Below are 21,961 nucleotides of genomic sequence, written 5' to 3'. Positions count from 1 at the left end.
CTCCCTAGCCTTCCGTCTCTGGGAAGTGTTCTCTTGCAAGCCGCGTTCCTCTGAGGCAGAAAGGGTCTTGCTAAATTGATATCAAATATCCTGAAGTTGGTTAAAAATATTTTCTACAAAATACTTCGTATGCAATGTGTGTGATACTGGCCAGAGGCCAGTGCTGTGATAATGTTAACGATCCCAAGGCTTACTCTTGTGATGGGTGAGGTGGCTCTTGTGGGCGCTGGCTTCCTGGAAGATGGGAATTGTTCAGATCTTGAGAGGAAAGGGATCTTTGGGGTTAGCAAATGCAAGGAAGCCACTGGCCTTTGGGAACGTCTCCGGAAGGTAACCGAAGCCAGTGGTTACTCTGTACTTCTGATTTCTTGAATCATGCCATCTCACATGGTTCCACAGTCCATAGAACAGTGTTTTTGGAAGACGAGGTATGACGTGGTGATGAGGTGGGGTTCGCCTGACTGTGGAGTCAGTAGACGTACGAGCATCCAGATATGTAGTGTCCCCTATTCTAAGGTGAACTAAAAGTCCCCACGTCATTGGATTCTTCTGGCCATTCTCCCTGCATTCGCTCTCTCACTTAACCATACAGCAATTTTTGTGACACAGATGCGTCGTTCCACGTGTCGTGCTAGGCGCTGGACTTACAGTGGTGGACAAGACAGAAAGGGGTCTTGTTTTCACAGGAATTTTAACCTATGTGAGCCAAGTAACCAGCTGTAACGTTGCAACGGAAGCAACTGCCACGGAGAAGGGTGCAGGTGATCCCTTGAGAAGCTGTGAGAAGGGAAGGGACTGGGCCGTCTAAGCAGGAAGTTAGACCTGCAGTGTAGCGTTCACTGCGGCTCTAGCTATGGTTTTTATTCGTGTCCTCTCTCTCATTCCTGTTTCATTCCTGGATTTTTTAACATCCTGTGCTCAAGTGTTACTGTGTACGTCTCTCCTTCCCAAACTTGTAGCCCTTCCTGGGGCTCAGTGGCCCTCCCCCACTCCTTAGGCCCCCAGGAGCACACAGAGTAGAACTAGGGCTGCCAATTTCATCCTCTGAGCGCCTCTGATTTCAAAGGGCAGCCTATGTGTGCTGGGATCAGACTTCCAGATGGAACCGTTCGCTCTGTTTTATTCTAGTCATGTATCCAACAGCCTGTTGGATGTCTCCATTGTAGTTTTAGTCGGAGTTGCAAATTTAGCACCATGAAAAGAGGCCTTTCTCCCACACCATTTTATCGGAGCTTTCACTATACCAGTTAACAGCATCTACATCCTTTAAGGTGTTCAGGCCAAAAAGTTTGGAGGAATCCTTGATTGCAGTCTTTCCCTCGTACTCCATCGTGTGCTCTTTAAAATCCTGTCACTGTCTATCCTGAATCTGGCGATTTCTCACCATCTTCCCCAGGATGAGATGCGTCTGAGGCTCTATCATCCTTCACATGGACAAATGCAGTAGACCAGAGGAGTGTAAACACCCAGTTGTCTGTCCGCTTCTGCTGTCCTTCTCCAGTGATTTGCTTTCTACATAGTAATCCAAGTGACCTTTTATTTATTTACTTGAGAGGCAGGCACACACACAGTGAGAGAAAGAGAGAGAAAGGGAGAGAGAGAGAGAGAGAGAGAGAGAGCGAGCGAGCGAGAGAGCGCTTTTGTCCTCTGGTCCATTCCCCAAATACTTGCAATGGGTGGTGCTGGGCCAAGCTGAAGCTGGGAGCTGGGAACTCAATGCAGGTCTTCCACGTAGGTGGCAGGCACCCCATTGCTGGAACCATCACTCTGCTTCCCTGGATCCATATTAGCAGAAAGCTGAAAATCAGAAGCCAGAACTGGGACTTAAACTCAAGCACTTCAATATGGGAGGTGGGCATTTAATTCCTAGGCCAGATCCCCACCCCACCCCCAGCCCTGCAACACACTCCTTCAAAATATAAATCTGAACCCGAGGTTCCCCTGCTCGGGACTCCCTGGGGGATGCTCTTTTCAGTCTTAGTGTAAAGCCCCCATGAGACCCCACATAGCCTGTAGACACTGAACTGATGCCTTTAAGTGAAAGAATTGAGACCAGGTGACTTGTTCAATGACTGTTTCAAGCTTTTAGGAGGTGTTGAGTCTCCTGGTTCAAATCCTGATGCCTCACCACGGACTCAGATAAACGTCTTCAGTCCCCATCGCCCCCGTCTACTCCTGTCCGCATCTCTTGCTGAGCGCTGTGATTTATCGCGCCTTTGCAACTTTCCCCAAAATACAAGGGTTCTCATGATCACGCCTTTGGTAGTAGTCGTTCGTATCAGTTTAGGGGAGGAGAGCTGTTGATTGTTAGCAGTGTGTATCCCATGCGTCTCAGTGACTTCACTGGCCCCTGGGAAGTGTCTGGGCTGACAACACTGAAGAATCCACAGGTTAATCATACAGAGACCTGTGGATTTGCCATGGCCTGTAGATCAGCAGGAGAAAGAGTTATTAATATTAAAATGGCACTTAGGACCTTATTAAATACCGGCTCAGCATCATTTTCCAAATTCTGCAGGCCTATCTTATATGTTTTTCTTTAAGTTTTTGAAAGATAAAATTTCAGTATTTTTCTAGAATTAATTACTATGTCAGCTTTGAATCTTGTTTCTTGGAATCACTGTTTTTTTTTTTTTTTTTTTTTTTTTTTTTTTTTGACAAAGTGTTCTATTTCAGGTGCATCAAACGCTGTCCTTGCTTCAGGACCTGTGGCCACAAGGAGCTGAAATCCAAGGTGTTGTCTGCTCTGTTTCGTGCTCGGTGGCACTAAAGCTCTACAAAAAAATGTTACTAGATTTAGAAGACCGTGAAAGCCCAAACACATACACAGAAAACTGTGACACACAGGTGAGACCCCTTCAAAACCAATGAGCCCGTCTCATGCCACTTTTGATGATGTGACAGCGCTTGTGGGTGGTGGCCCTATGCACAAGCTCCAGGTCAAACAGAAAATACGACGTGTGGATCACATGTTTGCTGGCTAAGCATGGAATATCATTATGATCTCATGCTTATGAAAGCTGGCAAGACTCTTTATAAGATAGTTGAGATGAAACTGTCATCTCTTTCATCCCTGATCGCAGGACCAATATCTTCTGTCCCCTGGCTCAGAGCTGGTCATCATTGCTGCTCGCAATCTCCTGGGCCAGTTTCAAAGCATACGTGGTGACATTGCACAGAAGTTAGCATTTGTCAAAGCCAATAGGCACTGGGTCCTGACAATGAGCCCACTGTCCACTTTGTGGCTCAGCATCAAATTTTCTGTAATGATAGGGTTGCTCCTATTTGTAACAGTAGTGAGCTTGTAGAGTCTGAATTACTTGTCAATGCTTGCTGTAGCGGGCATACAGTCACCAACTTTTTACTGTTCTTGATGGTCTACTACATGGTAAGTAAAAGTCAAACAGCTACTCAGGGCAGAGCTGGGATGCAACCCGTTTTTTCCTTTTCTGTTCTGCTACGTTGCTTTACCATATAGATCACAGCCGTGCTCAGCCCTGGTTCTACATAGGAACAGATGTGACAAGAAGCAGCTTTTCTGCAACCCCTGGTACTTCTGCTCTTGAGGACATGAATAACTAGATGCTGGACATGTCCTTAAACAGAGGCCATCCCCTACCATTTTATCAAATGCAAGGTTTAGATACAGTGAATTTCGGAACTCCATGTATTAGGCAAAGCTCTCACTCCTAGGCAACATAGCTAGTTGTGTTGTTTTTCATCCATCACATGCTTAGTAGAATTTTTCTAGAGATAAAATTACCCCCAAAAGAATTAAATCGTCACATGGGAGAATTTTGGGTAAGGTGCCTTAAAATACTGTTACTGCATGTCTGAATTTTTTTCAAGAAAATTTGACTTCTCGTTTGTATTTTTCTCTTTAAAATTTTTTCTTTCTTTGTTTTTATTTATGTGAAAGGGAGAGCAGAGAGAGAACACGAGCAAGTGCAAGCGAGCCCATCTGCCAATTAATTTCTCAAATGCCCACAACAGCCAGGACTGGGCCAGGCTGAAGCCAGGGCTGTGATCTCAGTGTGGTTCTCCCAGCTGAGTGGCAGGCATCACCTGGGGTCTTAACATTAGTAGGTTGGGTGTTAGTAGGAAGTTGGTCTTGGAAGCAAAGCTGGGACTCCACCCTCGACACCTGTTACGGGATGTAGGTGTCCAAGCAGACTCAACTCCTGCACCAAAGGCCCACCCTTGTATCTGAGTTTTTACATTGCCTACGTGCAAGTGGACATTTTAAAAATTCGTGTTTTTCTAGGATTTGAAGGAGGCACCCACACTCAGTGAAGCAGCAGACCTGTGCCGAATGTACTGTCTCAGTGTGATTTTCCTTCAGTGTTTACCTCTGATCCAAAGAGCTAAGAGTAGAATCATTACTCATAAATGGGACGCCACACTTTTTCCATTTCTAAGAATGGTAAGTGAACCACCTGGAAATTCATAAGTGCTCAAAATTCAATAAGGCAAAACGTGGACGGTGTAATCCTGTGTCTCTACTGATACTGGTTTGCTTTCTATAGTCATCTTAAAAGGTTCTTTGTTTCCTGTATCCATCTTCAAAATGGCTACCAACAAACAATGCGTGTTTCCTGGAAAAACTGAGTCCTAGGTAAAAGCACTCAATACAAAAATGTAGTCCTCCCTAGTATAAAACAACCCCCACATTGCAGAGTTCATTGAGAAAACAACAACTCTAACGAGTATTATGTAAATAGTGAAGTAATGAATAAAGAGTTTACATTCATTGCATTTCACACTTTGTAGCCAGTTAAAACAGAGACAACAGGAATAGAAAAGTCCTTTGTAAGTTCTTAGGAAACTTAGGAAAATTTGAAAACCTTGGTTTTTGTACTTAGCACAGTTTGATGCTTTTATGTAGTTTGTTGTGATCTCACTTTTTTTTTTTTAAGATTTATTTTATTTCTTTGAAAGACAGAGTTACAGAGAGAGGTAGAGACACAGAGAGAGGTCTTCCATCCACTGGGTCACTCCCCAAATGGCCACAGAGAGAGAGAGAGAGAGAGAGAGAGAGAGGTCTTTCTTCCACAGGCTCACTCCCCAAATGGTTACAACGGTGGGGGCTGGCCCAGACTGAAGCCAGGAGCTTCTTCCAGGTCTCCCACGTGGGTTCAAGGGCCCAAAGACTTGAGCCATCTTCTACTGCTTTCCCAGGCCATAACAAAGAGCTGGATCAGAAGAGCAGCAACCGGGACTCGAACAGATGCCCATGTGGGATGCCGGTGCTTCAAGCCAGGGTTTTAACCCACTGCGCCATAGTGTGTCGGCCCTTGAGCCATCTTCCACTGCTTTCCCAGGTGCATCAGCAGGGAACCGGATTGGAAAAAGAGTGTCTGAGACTTCAACCAGCATCCATATGGGATGCCTAGTGCAGGCCCCGTGGACCGAACTCTTGAAATGATACCATAAACAACTTTTAATTGTAAATCTGTAGTAAAGAAGTTAAATGCCCACTACTTTTATATATTTATTAGTTCAAATCAATGAGGAAGTATTTATTGAAATTATGATTTGGATGAGTTCAGAAGAAACATTTAATGTTAGCACTGAAAAATACCTCAAAGGTTATACATGGTTATTTCAAAAAGTTCATGGAAAGGGGCTGGCACTGTGGCATAGCGGGTAAAGCTGCCACCTGCAGTGCCAGCATCCCATATGGATGCCGGTTCAAGTCCTGCTCCACTTCCAATCCAGCTCTCTGCTATGGCCCGGGAAAGCAGTGGAAGATGACCCAAGTCCTTCGGCCTCTGCACCCACGTGAGAGACCTGGAAGAAGCTCCTGGCTCCTGGCTTCGGATCGGTGCAGCTCCAGCTATAGTGACCATCTGGGGAGTGAACCAGTGGATGGAAGGCCTCTCTTTCTCTCTCTCTGCCTCTGCCTCTCTGTAACTCTGCCTTTCAAATAAATAAATAAATAAATAAATATTTTAGTATATGTGCTGCTGAAGGGAGCACAATAAATAAATATTTTTTAAAAATTTCATGGAACTACAAGGTATTGTGAATTTCCACAAACTTTTTGAAGACCCCTTGGATATTGCCCTTGTTATTTTGCAATGGGATGGACTGGAAGAAGGTAACTGGCTCTAGGCTCTTGATCTTCACTATATGTCCTTTGTCTTTGTATAAGGAGTAGATCGTGCTCAGGGAAACTTAATTGACACAGTCACATTTTTGGAAGATTGTATATCATTAGCACCTGTTCTTCTCTCTCTTTTGTCCTTTTGTATTTTTTTTCCAGCTAAAGCAATGTGAATTTCTCATCCTAAAGCAATTAAAAGTTACAAATAATTGGAGTGTGGATTTCACTGGCCTCCCTGACTTAACTGATAATATTTTATGGAAAAATATTGCTTATTATTATGAAATTGAGTATCATAGAGGTATGTTTTAAATAGCTGTTCATTAAATAGTTTTTTAAAATTCATTGTCCATGCCTGAATGAGAATTGTATCTAGTAAATAATGACAGTGGGTTAGTCATTCATCAATTAGGTTGAATTACATAAAAAGTTTCTCTGAAGATATGTTTTTTTAAAAAGATTTATTTATTTGAAAGTCAGAGTTATAGAGGGAGAGGAAGAGAGAGAGAAAGAGAAAATTTTCTATCCACTGGTTCCCTCCCCAGATGCCTGAAATGGCCAGGTCTGGGCCAGGCTGAAGCCAGGATTGAGGAGCTTCTTCTGGGTCTTTCATGTGGGTGGAAGGGGCCCAAGTACTTGGGTAATCTTATGTTGCTTCTCCCAGGCCAGTATCAGGGAGCTGGATTGGAAGTGGAACAGCTGGGGCTTGAACTGGTGCCCATATGGGCTGCTGGCGCCACCCTGGAGATATTTTCTGTTGAAAGTTTGTATTTTCACAAGGTTCAGTTGAGGGTCTTTATGAGAGTTTTTTTTTTTTTTTCAAGAATAATTATGGGGTAATTGATTTGTTACTTGGGGAAAAAAAGGAAGATAAATGGAAAGGAACTATGGAGTTGTAATTTATTCTGTGTCTTCCATATGAGGTGCTTCAAAGTGTTCATGGATAATGGAATTAAATGCCACATATTCTCTCTTATGTGGAAGTAAAAAAAAAAAAAAGAGGCTATCTGAACTTAGAATAGTGACCATAGTGACCAGTAGTGCCTGGGGGGAATGGAGGGAGGGAATTAGAGGGAGGTTGGATATAGGGTCTAAAACCCCACTAGACAGAAGTAACTGGTCCTAGTGTTGCACAGCACAGGGAGAGACCATAGCCCATAATAATGATTGCACAGTGCGGAGAGGAGCTGGAGGTGGGCATACTGATTTCCTGATTTGATCAGCTTTCACTGTTGAAATATTGCACCATGCATCATAATGGTGTGCAAGTATTGCATGTTAATTAAAAATGCAAGAAGTAAAGTATAATAAAATAAGTTGATTTTGGTATAAAAATTTCTGGAATCTCCAAAAAGTTTGTGGAAAATGAGTATGAAGAACACCTTATGCATAGATTTCAATTATTTTTTGCACCAGAATCAACTTTTAATTCCATTTTTCCATGCAGTTTTTGAAGAACCCTCCTACATCAGATATTGTGTATGTGTTGGAAAATGACAATGTAGCTTTGTTGCTGGCTGCTTCAAATGAGATGTTGTTCCCATGGAAACTGAAGTGGCGTACCAGCTTGGAGCATTTTCTGAAGGATGCTCTTCCCTGGTGCTTCCCTAAGCTCGACCTCAGATCCCATATTAAGACCATTCGTTCATTTTTCATTGGCCCGCTGGTTTTATTTTTGAGTTTTTAGGTTATGTTATTTTATTTGAAAGTCAGAATGCATGTGCGCATGTGAGAGCAAGAGTGAGAGTGAGAGTGAGAGTGACAGCGAGAGAGAGAGAGAGAGAGAGAGAGAGAGAAAGAGAGAGAGAGAGAATGTCTTCCATATGCTGGATCACTCTCCAGATAGCCACAATGGTTAGGGCTGGCCCAGCCAAAGTCAGGAGCTTGGAGCTCCACCTGGATCTCCCATGTGGGTGGCAGGGGCCCAAGTGTTTGGACCATCATCTGCTCCTTTCTCAGGAGTGTTAGCAGGAGGCTGGATGGGAAGCAGAGCACCTGGAACTCCTACTAGTGCTCCAATATGGGATGCCAGTATCACGGGTATCCAGGTTGGGATGTCAGTATCACAAGTGGCAGCTTAACCCACTGTACCACAATGCTGCTCCCTGCTTTTTTTGTGACAGAAAAATATAACAATAGCAGTATCAATTTTATTTTTGCTTTAGGGGTCTTCAAATATTGAGTACATAATGAAAACATCATATTCTGTCCTGCATTAAGCATCTAACATTAGAATCTAGTACCTATAAACTTTAATAACTCAGACACCTGTAACACATAAATTCAGACTTTGATTATGAATTGGAATATGTTACCTTCTCCTCCCTAGGACTCGACTTGGAATTGGGTGACGCTCTGATGCACAAATATCACAAGCTGTGGGACACAACGTTAGCCTTGTCAGAGGATAGTGACTTTGGAGACTCCATGCCCGTGAGGACAACTTCCAGACTGTTCCTTACACAGAAGGAAACATTGCCTGAAGGTGCTGACAGTTTGCTAGAAAAGATTTGCTTATTATTTGAAAGAGAAAATGGAACAGAGAGAGAGGGAGAGGAGAGAGATCTTCCATCTGCTTTTTCACTTTACAAATGGCTGCAACCTCTGGGCTGGTCCAGGTTGAAGCTAGGAGTCAGAAACTCCATCCAGGTCTCCAACTGGGGTGACAGGGACCAAGCACTTGGGACATCTGTTACTTTTCCAAGAGCATTAGCAGGGAGCTGGATCAGAAGTGGAGCAGCTGGGATTTGAAACAGCGCTTACGAGATGCTGATATTGCAAACAGCTTTAACTTGCTGCACCACAGTGCCAGCCCCAATAGTTTTTTAAAAGTGGATATCATTCCAGATGGAAAGAGATTAGCAGTACAATCCTTGTTTAGAAAATAGGTCTGGTATTCATAAATTTTACCTTTTGGCTGGGATAGTCATACTGAATAGCTTCTACTCCTCTAGCAACTCCTTTGCCTTGTGATTGTTTTTATTTATTTTTCTATTTGGTTTCCCAATCAACCTTGCTGGTGGTATTATCAATCTCATTTTAGAGGTAAGATCTTGGGAAGGTTGTTGTAGATCACACAGCAAATTCATGGAAGAGAGAGGATTTGAATCCGTGTCTGTCTGTCTCCGTAGTCAGGTACAGAAAACATATTGTCATAGCTTTACTATTTTTTTTTTTTTACCAAAGGCAACTTTTTCCCTAAAGCTCTATGAAGAAATAGCTTAAATTTAAATAGGTCTTAAGGTGTTGTGATTGACAGATCAGATGAGTTCATTCATGCAGAAAAAGGTTTGGGATTTGAATGAAATATACAAAAGTTCTTTTGAATTTTAGCTAACCCAAGATGTGGAAATAAATCAGTGCATTTTGTTGGTTCTGATGTTTAAATTTAAAACATTTTTATTAAACAAATTTATTTCCCGTGGTTCGGCCTATGGAAAAATAAGCAGAGATCTTTCTGTAGTCTAGAATAAATATTTGTCTTTTCTAGGTTACATAGTGATTCTTTGACTCTTAAAATAAATTCTACCTAAATCCATTCAGATATGAGAAGTTTTCAAAAAAATTTAATGGAAAATGAGTATTAGGGAAAAACTATGTGGGATTTCAACAACTTTGCACCAAAATGAACTTATCTTTTAGTGTCCTCACACTTTAAATAGTTCATGGAAAATGGAATTTTAAAACAAACTTACATTTTGCAAGATTTTGAAATCTACGCCTATGCGTATTTACATTTGTGAGTTAATATGTGGAGCAGAAATGTGATTTGAACGTCTACTTTGTAGAAATTCTATTCAGTTTGTATTTATTTAGTAATGAGAGATTACTTAGATTACTTAGGCTTAGTATTGCTATTGCAGAAATGCCTGCATCAGAATGGTGAATTTTAATTAGAGTTTAGTGTTCAAATATCAATTGTATTTCTGAATATTGCCAGGATCAAATCAAGAAATTCCCAAGCTTGGACTAATTCCTCTGAAATCCGAGGTTATAGAAGATTACGCTGGAGATATTTGGTCCGAACTACCTTTTGTAAGCAGGTATTTATCTTGCTTGTGATAGCTCTGTGGCTGTAACCAAATATCTTTGAGTATGATGGACTGCATCTATTGTATCTATTATAGATATGTGGTGAAAATTCACATTGAGAGATACTTTTTTTTCAACTTGATTGATTGGTATGATTTTAAAAACATTTATGTGTTTGCTTTAAACAACTCTACACCGCTTACATATCTTTACCTTTTTCTCCACAATAATGTCAGCATAATTAATAGAATAATGAAAGCAGTGGGTGGTTGAGGTGTGGCTGTAGCAAGGCCATAAAAATTCAAGGCCTGATGTGGGATACATCATCTATGTGGATCTTAAAGTCAGCAAAAATGATCAGTGGTAAGGAGGAAGATGGTAGCTTTGTCTTCAGTGAGAACAAGGAGGTGACAAAGAGAATTGTTGGGTGGCTGGGTTCAGGTTCTTGTCTATAATGCAAGAAAGAATTTGATCTTTAGATGTGAGTAAAGGTCGGCAGAGGAATAAGATTTATTATCTGTAAAGTGAAAGTACACACTCAACAGGAAGCGCAGGTGTACCTGAGAGTGAGCTACACCCAGCGAGGTTTGAGTTACCTCTTTTAGATGAACTTGAGAGACGGGAAGGATAGAATATTCATAGGAGGTGTTATGTGGGGCAGGGTTTTCCAGGGGTAGGGGGAGAGTTGGTATTTGGGCACCTCCCATTTACTTGCCTTTTTAGGAAGTCTTGGAAGAGTCTGGTGTCAGGTGCGTGGAGGGAGTGAAGTGTCAGCAGTGATGTCATTGTAACTGGTTGTGGGTATGGTCAGCAGTCATAGGTTCCGGGCATCAGTTCTGTGATGATTGTGATTTTGGTTATCTTAGCCGCAGCACAAAAGGGGAGGGATTTGGGGAGTAGGTGAGGTCCTGGGGGAGGGGCTGGTGGCGCTTGGTTCCCTCTTTGCCTGTGACAAGCTGATTCAGCAGAGAAGGTTATTGGAGTTATTTTAAATTAATTTATTCAATTGAAAGGCAGAGTTACAGAGAGGCAGAGGCAGAGGGGAAGAGAGAGAGAGAGAGGAGAGGTCTTCCATCTGCTGGTTCCCTCCCCAGATGGCTGCAATGGGTGGAATTGTGCCGATCTGAAGCCACGAGCCAGGAGCTTCTTCCAGGTCTCCCACGCAGGTACAGGGGCCCAAGCACTTGGGCCATCTTCCACTGCTTTCCCAGGCCACAGCAGAGAGCTGGATCAGAAGTGGAGCAGCTGGGACTGGAACTGGCGCCCTTATGGGATGCCAGTGCTGCAGATGGCAGTTTTACCTGCTATGCCACAGCGCTGGCCAGGATTATTGGAGTTAACACTAAAGTAAGGTTGCTTATCTGTGCTCCACACCTTTATTTGCTAAAATTGTCAGTGTCACATTGGAGGCATAGGTTTCCGTGTTATAGAAGTGGGGATGGTGTTCTTGAGACAGCAGTTAAGTGTATTAAAAGCCCAAAAGTAAGAGGATAATTGGTTGAAAAATTAGCCAAACCGAAGAGATAACAAAGGAAGCAGAAAAAATTCCAAATGTAAATGTATATATGGCAGACAGGATAAAGCAAATCCTTGTGAAAGTAGCAAATTACTTTGCAAATTGTATGTTTTAAAATATCTATATTTAAAAAAAATCAAAGTCTCTCTGTACATCACACCATGCCATAAGTCAAATCCTGGTGGTCACAGATCTAAATGTGAAAGACAACAGTCACATTTTCAGAAGACAATACAGGGAAATATCTTTATGGTGCCAGAGTAGAGATGTCACGGCCTTCAAAGACAGTATAAAACTCCAAGTCATTAGGAAAACAATGATACATTTGACATTATAAAAATCAATAATAACAGGCCGGCGCCGTGGCTCAACAGGCTAATCCTCCGCCTTGCGGCGCCGGCACACCAGGTTCTAGTCCCGGTCGGGGCACCGATCCTGTCCCGGTTGCCCCTCTTCCAGGCCAGCTCTCTGCTGTGGCCAGGGAGTGCAGTGGAGGATGGCCCAGGTGCTTGGGCCCTGCACCCCATGGGAGACCAGGATAAGCACCTGGCTCCTGCCATTGGATCAGCGCGGTGCGCCGGCCGCAGCGCGCTACCGCGGCGGCCATTGGAGGGTGAACCAACGGCAAAAGGAAGACCTTTCTCTCTGTCTCTCTCTCTCTCTCACTGTCCACTCTGCCTGTCAAAAAAAAAATCAATAATAACAAAACAGATTTTGGAAGTCATTTAGAAGGTATATAAGCATCACAGGGTTAGCACAAAAGATTTAGGATGAAGATGTCCTAGAACTCATGAGAAAGACAGGAATGACAGTAGAGAAAGAGGAATAGGGAGGAATAGATCATTAATAGAGAAGCTAGTGGGGAATGGCCTGTAAAACTGTAAAAAGATATCTAAAGGTCCTTGTGGTTTATTCATCTAATAAATGAAAATTAAAGCTACAGAGAGGCCCTATTCAACACTCTTCATTTTGATAAAATTTATGACTAAGTAAGGCCAGAGGTCTGAGGCGGTGGGCACGCTGGTGGCAGAAACAGAACCAGTAAAAGCTACACAGGTTCAAGATGTGCTTTGTCTGCAACCTGCAGCGTCCCTGGAGAAACTGATGTTTGAGTGAGGGTAGTTTGCATCAGTGCCACTGCAGGATTGTTTGTATAGATGCAAGCCATCTGTAGGACAAGGAAAAGAATATTGTGGAACAGAATATAAATTTAAAAAAATATTTATTGAGAGGCGGACACAGACACACAGAGAAAGATACACACACACACACACACCTCTCCTCTATTGATTTATTGATTCACTCCCCAGATACCTGCAATAACTGGGTTTGGACTGGGGCTGCTGCCCACCCAGCGTCTGCATTAACAGGAAGCCAGAGTCAGGAGCTGGAGCCAGGAATCGAATCCGGGTATTTCCAATGTGGGTGTTTTAACCGCTGGGCTAAATGCCTGCCCCAGTAGTGGGATATTCTTACAATGCAGTACTCCACAGTACAAATAAATAACTGCATACGCATACATATACACACAGCCATGCACACCTCCACGTGGGTGAATTTCCAAACCACACTGCTTATGCAACTAAGTAAGCTAGAGAATGTTGTGACTCTCATTTATGGGCACGCTACTTGTAATGGTGTATGCACATTTATGTCATGCATGGGCATGATACACATATAAGGAAGAAGCTGCTTTTTAGAACAGAGAATGAGGAGTCGTCTTTGATGCAGCAGCTTAACTCACCACTTGGGATGCCTGCAGTCGGAGTGCCTGGTTCAAGGGTCGGCCACTCCACTTCCAATCCTGCTTCCCGCTAATGTGCATGCTGGGGGACCGCAGATGATGGTTAAGGTCCATGAGTCCCTTCCACCCACTTGGGAGACCTGGATGGAGTTCTGGCTCCTTGCTTTGGCCTGTCCCAGCCCTGGCTGTGTGGGCATTTGAGGAGCAAACCAGTGGATAGAAGATTGTTCTCTATCTCTGTCTCTTGTCTCTGTCTCTCTCTCTCTGATTCTGTCTGTCTTTCAAGGCAAAAAAAAAAAAAGACATAAACATAAAAAAAGAGAAAAATAGAATTTCTGAGAAATATATAGGGGGCTTCAAATATATCTACAGTGGTTTATTTTTTCTTTATTTATTTGACAGATAGAGTTAGACAATGAGAGAGAGACAGAGAGAAAGGTCTTCCTTCCATTGGTTCACTCTCCAAATGGCCGCTATGGCCAGAGCTACACCGATCCAAAGCCAGGAGCCAGGTGCTTCTTCCTGGTCTCCCATGCAGGTGCAGGGGCCCAAGGACTTGGGCCATCTTCCACTGCTTTCCCAGACCATAGCAGAGAGCTGGGTCGGAAGTGGATCAGCTGGGTCTCGAACTGGTGCCATTATGGGATGCCTGCACTGCAGGCAGCAGCTTTACCCGCTGCCCCATGGCGTGACCCCATGACTAGTATCTTGAATCTGCTCTCAGTTGCTGTCTCCTGGGCCCTGTAAACTCACTGTGTGCAATGCTAACACCCACTGTCTGCTCTCACAGGCACCTGGAGGTCTCTCCGTGCGTCTCCATCATTCTCTCTTCTCTTCCCATGTTTTTCTCATCATCCTTGGCGATGCCCTTGACTTCCCTTTCTGTTTCTCATCTAATCTCACAGCCAAATCTGTTCCTGTTCCTGCAAGATGCTTCTAGAGCCTGGCCTTCCTTGCTCACCCTGTACTGTGCAATCAACCCCCCATCACCCTGAGTGATCTCCTTCACAGTGGTGTCCAAACATCCGCTGCAGGGAGAGATCAGTTTGTTTCTCCCTGCTCAAACCTACTAAGGAGACTGACTCCCTCAGATGGAAAGGACTCCAGGGTCTTCTGCTCTGTCCTCTGTCTTACTCTCCCTGCCCCCTTAACCTCATTTGAGCCTAATCTGTCCTCCTCTGAGTACTCCTCCAGGCTGGCCTCCCGGCTGTTTCTTGTACACAATAGCTCTCCCAGCTCACAGCCTTTCTTTCTTTTCTTCTTTTTTAAAGATTTATTTTATTTATATGAAAGAGTCACAGAGAGGTAGAGCCAGAGAGAAAGAGAGGGAGAGAGAGAGAGAGAGAGAGACCCTCCATCTGATGGTTCACCTCCCAAATGACTGCAACAGCCAGAGCTGAGCTGATTTGGAGGCAGGAGCCAGGAGCCTCCCACGGGTCTCCCATGCAGGCACGGGGGCCCAAGCACCCGGGCCATCCTCCACTGCTCTCCCAGGCCACAGCAGAGAGCTGGATCGGAAGTGGAGCAGCCAGGACTTGAACCGGCACCCATATGGGATGCTGGCCCTGCGCCACAGCATTGGCCCCTTCACAGCCTTTCTGCCTGCAGTTCTGTTGGTTGCCAATGTTCTGAGCCAGACAACTTTGTACCCTCTGCTCCCATAGCTTCTCAGCCAGGCATTCTTCACCACTCTGCTTTAAGTGGCACCTCCTCCTCCTCCTCCTCTGTCTCTCTGTGTGATTTTTAATCCGTATCATGTACCATCTACCATAGTGTGTATTTTACCTTTGCATTTCTTTATTGTCTGCAAGTCTCTGTGAATATATGAACTCTGTAAAGGGCTCAGTGTCTGGCCTAGTGTTTAACGTGCTCCTGTGCTTCTAGGAGCACCTAGATTCACTTCCTGGCTCTGTTCCCAATTCCAGTGCCATGTTTCCGTGCACCCTGGAAGACAGCAGTGATGGTTCAGGTAGCTGAATTCCTGATACCCATATGGGAGGCTGGATTAAATTCCTGGCTCCCAGCTTTAGCCCTGCCAGCCCCAGCCAGTAGGGAGTAACCAGTGGTGAGCACACTGTCTGTCCCTCTGCCTTTCAAATAAAATAAATAAATAAACAATCATTGAAGAGATTTTTATTCTAATTTGTACGCTGATATGTTCTCAGCATCCATAAGAGTTTCTGGCATATAATTAGGACTTAATGGATGTCTTTGGAATGAATGCATGGTAGATTCATGGTTATCATTTATTCTCTAATATTTTCTCTATGTTTGAAATATTACACAAATACACACAAATAAAAAGCTGCTTTTTTAAAAAAGATTTATTTATTTATTTGAAAGTTGGAGAGGGAGACACACACAGAGAGAAAGAGAGAAAGAGAAAGAGAAAGAGAGAGAGAGAGAGGTCTTCCTTCTGGTAATTCACCCCCCCCCCCCCCCAAATGCCTGCAACACCAGGGGTTGGCCAGGTGGAAGTAAGGCGTCTGGAATCCAATCCAGGTCTCCCACATGGTTGCAGATATCCAAGTATACTTGACCCATCATCAGCTGCCTTCCATTGTGGGTTAGCAGGAAATTGCAATCAGAATGGGACCTGGGACACAAACCAAGGTGCCTGGGTATGGGATACAAGCATCTCAAGTGGGGTCTTAATTGAACACTGACCTACACACGTGTTTTATAAATTATACTCCCTCCCTCCCACCGCAGTGATGACCCAGCTATCACCTGGCTTTCTAAGAAGAGAGAGTTTGATGAGCTCATACATTGGCATTCCTCTCGACCTCTAAGTGATGATTTTGAAAGGACAAGAAACAGCGATAGTGGTGAGTATAATTCATACTAGGGAATGTTTCCAGCAGTTTTCTTGTTTAAACGAGCATCATGTGCAGAAGGGACAAAATTACTCATCTGAGGATAGTGACGTCTCACTTATAGTCTCCTCTCTCTCTACCACTGTATGCACTTCCAGTGGCTTGCAGGTACAGAAATGGGAAAAAGCTAGTTTCTGTAGGATGAAAAATTCTCATAAATCCATTGAGGGGGAAAAAAGTCATTGTGTGCAGCCAAGTCATTGTGTCTAGCTTTCTAATTTTCTTAGATTGTTACAAGTTACTTTATTATGTTATTATTGAAATTCCTTTTGTTCTTTGCTGGTTTGCATAAAAACCCCACTGTATTGTTTCACAGGACCTGGTGTTTATATTAATCAGGCACATAGTGTTGTAATTGCCAAAGTTAATAATTGTATTTATTACTTGTTATAAAAGTTCATAATTGTATTCATTAATAAAAAAATATTTAAATCACCCAAGAATTATTTTGGGTGGTAAAGTATCATGGACCAATATAGTTTTTAGACTTGTCTTCTTGGATTTCAAACTGGTGAAGAAAATGGATAGAGGTATGTATACACAGATATATACAGAGAAAAAGACCAGGGCGTGGACACTAGCAGCCTGACTGGTGTTGCCAATCTGGATTTATTCAGTGTCTGAATTCAGGCGTGCCCTGTCCCTGTCCTTGGCTCTGTGCTGGGCTCTGGACTTGCTCTTGTAGCACTCCTAGGGCAGAGGGAGAGGCGGGATGAGAGCAGCCATGAGAGAGGTCCTTACTGAAAATTCTAGGGAGTGGTACAGTCGGGAGCAAAAGGCAGGGAGGGAGGTGTCCAGGTGTCCGCCTGGAGGACGGGACACGACTCTAGCCAAACTGGAACCATGCGGAGAGTCCTGCCGGAAGTGGGAAGGGCTGTGACCGGAAGTGGGAAGGGCTTTGACCGGAAGTGAGAGGGGCTGTGACCGGAAGTGGGAAGGGCTGTGACCGGAAGTGGCAAAGGCTGGTGACCGAAGCGGCCCGAGAGTCCCAGTGACGTCAGGCAAGTCGGGATCCTGAGGAGGTAGGGGTTTCGTCTTTCCCAGAACCGAAGAGCAAGGGGAGGCTGCTTAAACGTCTGCCCCGGTGAGCCCGGCGCTCAGGTTGACGTGTTTAAGGGGAAGGATTTTTGCTTCCACCTTCGTCGTGCGCTCTGTGGGTGGGTGGCCCGTCGGGGCCTTGAGCATCTTGAACTGTGTTCTTGGCTTCTGGCATCTTCCGTTCAGTTCTCGCGGAGCAGTCCCGGGAACGGCCTCAGAGCAGTCGGGGAAGTTGACGTGAGAGTGGAGCTGTGGTTTGAACTAGACGTGCCAGCTTAGTGCAGTGATGATGTTGAGGGCGTGGGGCTGCCTTCCGAAGGGGGTTCTCAGCGGGGCTTGGTTGTTGGAGCCCAGTTGGACCCCCGTTGCTCTGTAGCTTCCTGGCTCAGCTGCTGTGCAACCCTTCCTCCGCCTGAACTCTGTGCCCTGCCTTGACCGTCAGCACGGCCTGAACCATGGGGCTGCCCAATGCTGGGCTTGATGCAGAGTAAACCTTTTTTCTTCCTGCAGTTAGTTTTCTTTTTAAAGGTTTATTTATTTATTTTAAAGGCAGAGTTAGAGAGAGAGAGAGAGAGAGAGAGAGAGGGTCTTCCATCCGCTGGTTCACTCCCCAATTGGCTGCAACGGCCGGAGTGGCACCTATCTGAAGCCAGGAGCCAGGAGCTTCTTCCAGGTCTCCCACGTGGGTGCAGAGGCCCGAGGACTTGAGCCATTTTCTGCTGCTTTCCCAGGCCGTAGCAGAGAGCCGGATCAGAAGTGGAACATCTGGGACTCGAACCGGTGCCCATATGGGATGCCGGCCCTGCAGGCAGAGGCTTTACCCACTGCGACACAGCACTGGCCCCCTGAAGTTAGTTTTCTCAGGGATTTTGTTCTAATGATAAAAGCTGGCGAGAACACCTGCTCAGGCCTCTGATTTTCTTCAGGACGTGGTGTATGTAGTAGGTGTGGATGGGTGAGTTGCTGACACTCACCTTGAGGCCATGGGTGTTGCCAGCTATAAATGCCTTTGAGTTCAGTGCTGCCGCAGGCTTAGAGTGGTCTGGGAACTGGTGACATCTTGTTTCCAGAGTCCATTCTCTCCTAGAACAAGAATCTGAGTGGTTGTAGCCAAATGTTTCTGGCCAAATTTGGGTATAGTTTTCAGAAACTCTGTTTCCAAGTTCATGCAGTGCTCATGTGCTTCGTTTTTGATCCTGTGTCCAGAGATAGCAACCATGTCCAAGAGCAGGTGTTTTGTGGCTTTGACGCGCTGTAGGATGAGCAGGTCATATCTCACCCTCAACTTACTCTATGGGATGCACCCATAATGCTTAGTAGTTGTAATAAAATGAATAAGTAAATAACCGATGTGATTTTTAAAAAGATGTGTTTTATTTATTTGAAAGCAGAGTTACAGAGAGGGAGGGAGGGAGGGAGAGAGAGAGAGAGAGAGAGAGAGAGAGAGAGAGAGATCTTCCATCTGCTGTTTTTTTTCTGTGAGTGGCCACAACTGCTGGGCTGGGGCAGGCCAAAGCCAGGAGCCTGCAACTCCACCAGGATCTCCCACATGGGTAGCAGGGGCCCAAGTACTTGGACTGTCTTCAGCTGCCTTCCCAGGTGTATTAGCAGGAAGCTGGATCAGAAGTGGAACTGCCAGAACTTGCACGGGTGCTCATATGGGATGCTGGTGTTACAAGCAGTGGATTAACTCTCTGAGTCACAATGCCAGCCCCAATAACAGATGTTAATTTGGATCATCTCATGATATTTAAATATGGTTCAATAATTTTACTTTACATTTCCACATCTCAATCTCTATAATATATAATAGATATAGATCTCTATAATATATAATAGTAATAGCTTCTAATTAGAATATTATGAGTTTCTCAAGGAATTTGTCAAAGCCTTTCTCATGAATGCTCTATGGATGCAACCTTTATATATAAACAGTAGAGTCATGATATTTTAATAACTTTATTTCCCTCAGCTAAATCCAAAGATGCCAAAGAAAGAAGAGATACACAGAAACTGTATCATTTTTATCATGTGTTTGGAAGATCTTTGGTAGGAAGTAACAGATCAGTAAGGATTACAAGAGCGGGCTCGCTGCCATCTCCAGCAAATTCTTCCAGTCAGAAGAAAAGACAACATCAGGTGCGTTCTTGGGCTAGTGGAACTCATTGCTCTGGGGGTCTTGAGACTCTACTCCCACCCTGTGAGACCTGCGTTAACTTTACTCAGCATGACAACACTGGTAATCTCATGTTATTGGAGAAAAAAAATTGTTTTAAAAAATACTCCCAAGTACTAACCATGAATTATAACACTGGGAAAATGAAGGGAAGTGTAACAAAGAAAACAAAATCCTAATGGGACCGTCACAGAATTGAGCACTGATAATGTTTTAGTGAATTCCCTCAGTCACACTTCTCTCCAGTGTTATTAAACATCTTTTGAAACATAATTTTGTGGATGGATACTCTTCCATAATATGGCAATGTGATGATTTGTTTAGTTATTTCTTTGTTGGAATATAGAAAAACAAGTAAGGAAAAGAAAAGAAAAGAAACATCCATATTCTCACATCCCACAAGAGCTGTATGAATATTTTGGCATACACCTGTGCAGTCCTATATTGCCTGTTATTTTTTCTATATGTATTCCATATCTACTAATAGTATAGCTGACTTCTTTCTATATTATTAAATATACAATAAATTCACAATAGTATGTTATTTCCCAAATTTTAAGCAACTTTAATAGAAAAATGAAGCACACACACACACAGCAAATTCATACTATTCAGAAAGGTACTTAAAGTGTGAAAAATAACTAACATTTTACCTTCTTCAAAGACCTGGTCCTATTAACTTTGGTGAACATCCTTCCACATACTTCCAGTCTATACCCACTTACTAACATGCACAGTTTTACAGTTTATATAAGGCTTTATACTTTTTTCCCATTAAACAGTGTGCTTTCTAAAACGTTTTATTGCAATGAGTGAAAACTAAACTTTCCCTTTAATATTTGCATAATAGTCCATGTTTATTTTTCTATGTTTCCTTTTTAATCTTTAATATGTGTGCATTATTTTACTGTTATAACCCTGGTGCTCTTTTCTGTTCAACCACAGAGATACCCAGTATCTTTCTGTGAGTGTGCTTGCTTTTTTGTTTAACATCATCTCCACAAGGGATTTTGATTGCAAATTCAAATACCAGTGATATGAGTATTAGTCTATTTGTGTTTCTTCCCCTGTGACTTTCTGTTTGATATCCTTTACTACTTGCCATTGTTGTTATTATTTTGCTTATTGACTGCTAAAACCTATGATGAGGGTATTTCAGAAAGTTCGTGAGAGAGTGGACCTTTGGCACAGTACTTAAGTTGCTGCTTGGGATGCCTGCATCCCGTATTGGAGTGCTTGGTTCAAGTTCTGGCTGCTCTGCTCCTCATCCAGCTTCCTGATAGCACACACCCTGGGAGGCAGCAGGTGACGACTCAAACACTGGGGTCCATGCCCCTCAAATAGAAGACCCCAGCCCAGCCCAGCCTTGACTGTTGTGGGCATTTGGGGAGTGGACCAGCAGATGGGAGATCTCTCTTCATCTGTCTATCTTTCTGCCTTTCAAATAAAGTTTAAATTAATAGATATTGAAAAGTTTATGTTCAAATAAAATTAGATACCTATTTCAGTGCAAAAATTTTGAAATCCAAGCATTTTTTAAAATAATATACATTTTGGTGCATTTTTGAAGCCCCCTCTGTATTTGCTAAAAAGACTTTCTTAGTGCTCATTTTGGTGCTTAAAGAAGTGCAGTCATCGGGCTGTTATCCTGTAGACCATACTCTGCAAGCATACTTTCTCCTCTTGCATAGGGTGTGCACTCCCCTCAGGAGGGAGCTCGTATCATTTGCTAGTGCTCAGATGTTCTTAGATGGCCTGTATTTCCATACTGGGGGTGGAAGGCTGGGCTAAGTAAAGATGAGCCCTGAGAACTACACAAGAGAGTTAGCCAGAGAATGGCCATGGTGGCATTTCCCATTGCAAGCAGTATTCCAGCTATTGCAATTTTAGATCTGATTTTTGTCTATTCATAACTGCTTTCATCATATCCTGTTCTCTTGGCTACCACTGCACAAGAGTTGTATTTGATTTCTATACAGTGCAATGTGTCACACCCCAGGGAGTTTTTGTAATTGAACCAGTTGGCCTGGTCATATAAAAGATACTTATCCTAATTGGACCTTTGTTGGGTGTTTCTTAGACTCAGCACATTTTGGACTGCCAAAACACTGGCTTTTAGTATAATGGGCTGAGGGATTAACAGCTGAGAAGATAGAGAAAGGGAATAGCCAATTACCATCTTTGTGCATAAAAAAAGATATTTACATTTAATTCTTTGCGACACCAAAGGTCCAATTTGATATCCTTAAGTGCTCTGAATGCTAGTCTGAGATATTAAATATTTCCTTCCAAATACAAAAATTAATCTGGAAACAATTGCTTTTATGTTTATTTAATTTTATTTCTATTTTTAGAAGAAAAATGCAGAAAAACTTATTGAAGAAATTCAAAAGAGACAACTAGCTAAACTAGAGAGAAAGGAGGAAGAGAGATGGAATAATTTGTCTCTCTCTCTATTGAAAAAGAAATTAAA

The 21,961-nt window shown here is 43.4% G+C and overlaps 1 protein-coding gene across 1 annotated transcript in view; it reads left to right on the top strand.

Annotated features, from left to right (window-relative positions):
* The first annotated feature begins 19,374 nt into the window (after window positions 1-19,374).
* Window positions 19,375-21,961, top strand: part of LOC133765832 (probable ATP-dependent RNA helicase DDX60) — a 74,286-nt gene continuing 71,699 nt past the window's right edge. The window contains exon 1 of the mRNA XM_062199370.1: window positions 19,375-19,451. The gene's annotated coding sequence lies outside the window, so the exon portion shown is untranslated. The remainder of the gene's footprint in view (window positions 19,452-21,961) is intronic.

Source organism: Lepus europaeus, chromosome 8, assembly GCF_033115175.1.
Source record: "Lepus europaeus isolate LE1 chromosome 8, mLepTim1.pri, whole genome shotgun sequence".
In the NCBI taxonomy this organism is placed as follows: domain Eukaryota; kingdom Metazoa; phylum Chordata; class Mammalia; order Lagomorpha; family Leporidae; genus Lepus; species Lepus europaeus.
The sequence above is the reverse complement of the archived record's forward strand: the minus strand, read 5'-3'. Positions and strand labels throughout refer to the sequence as shown.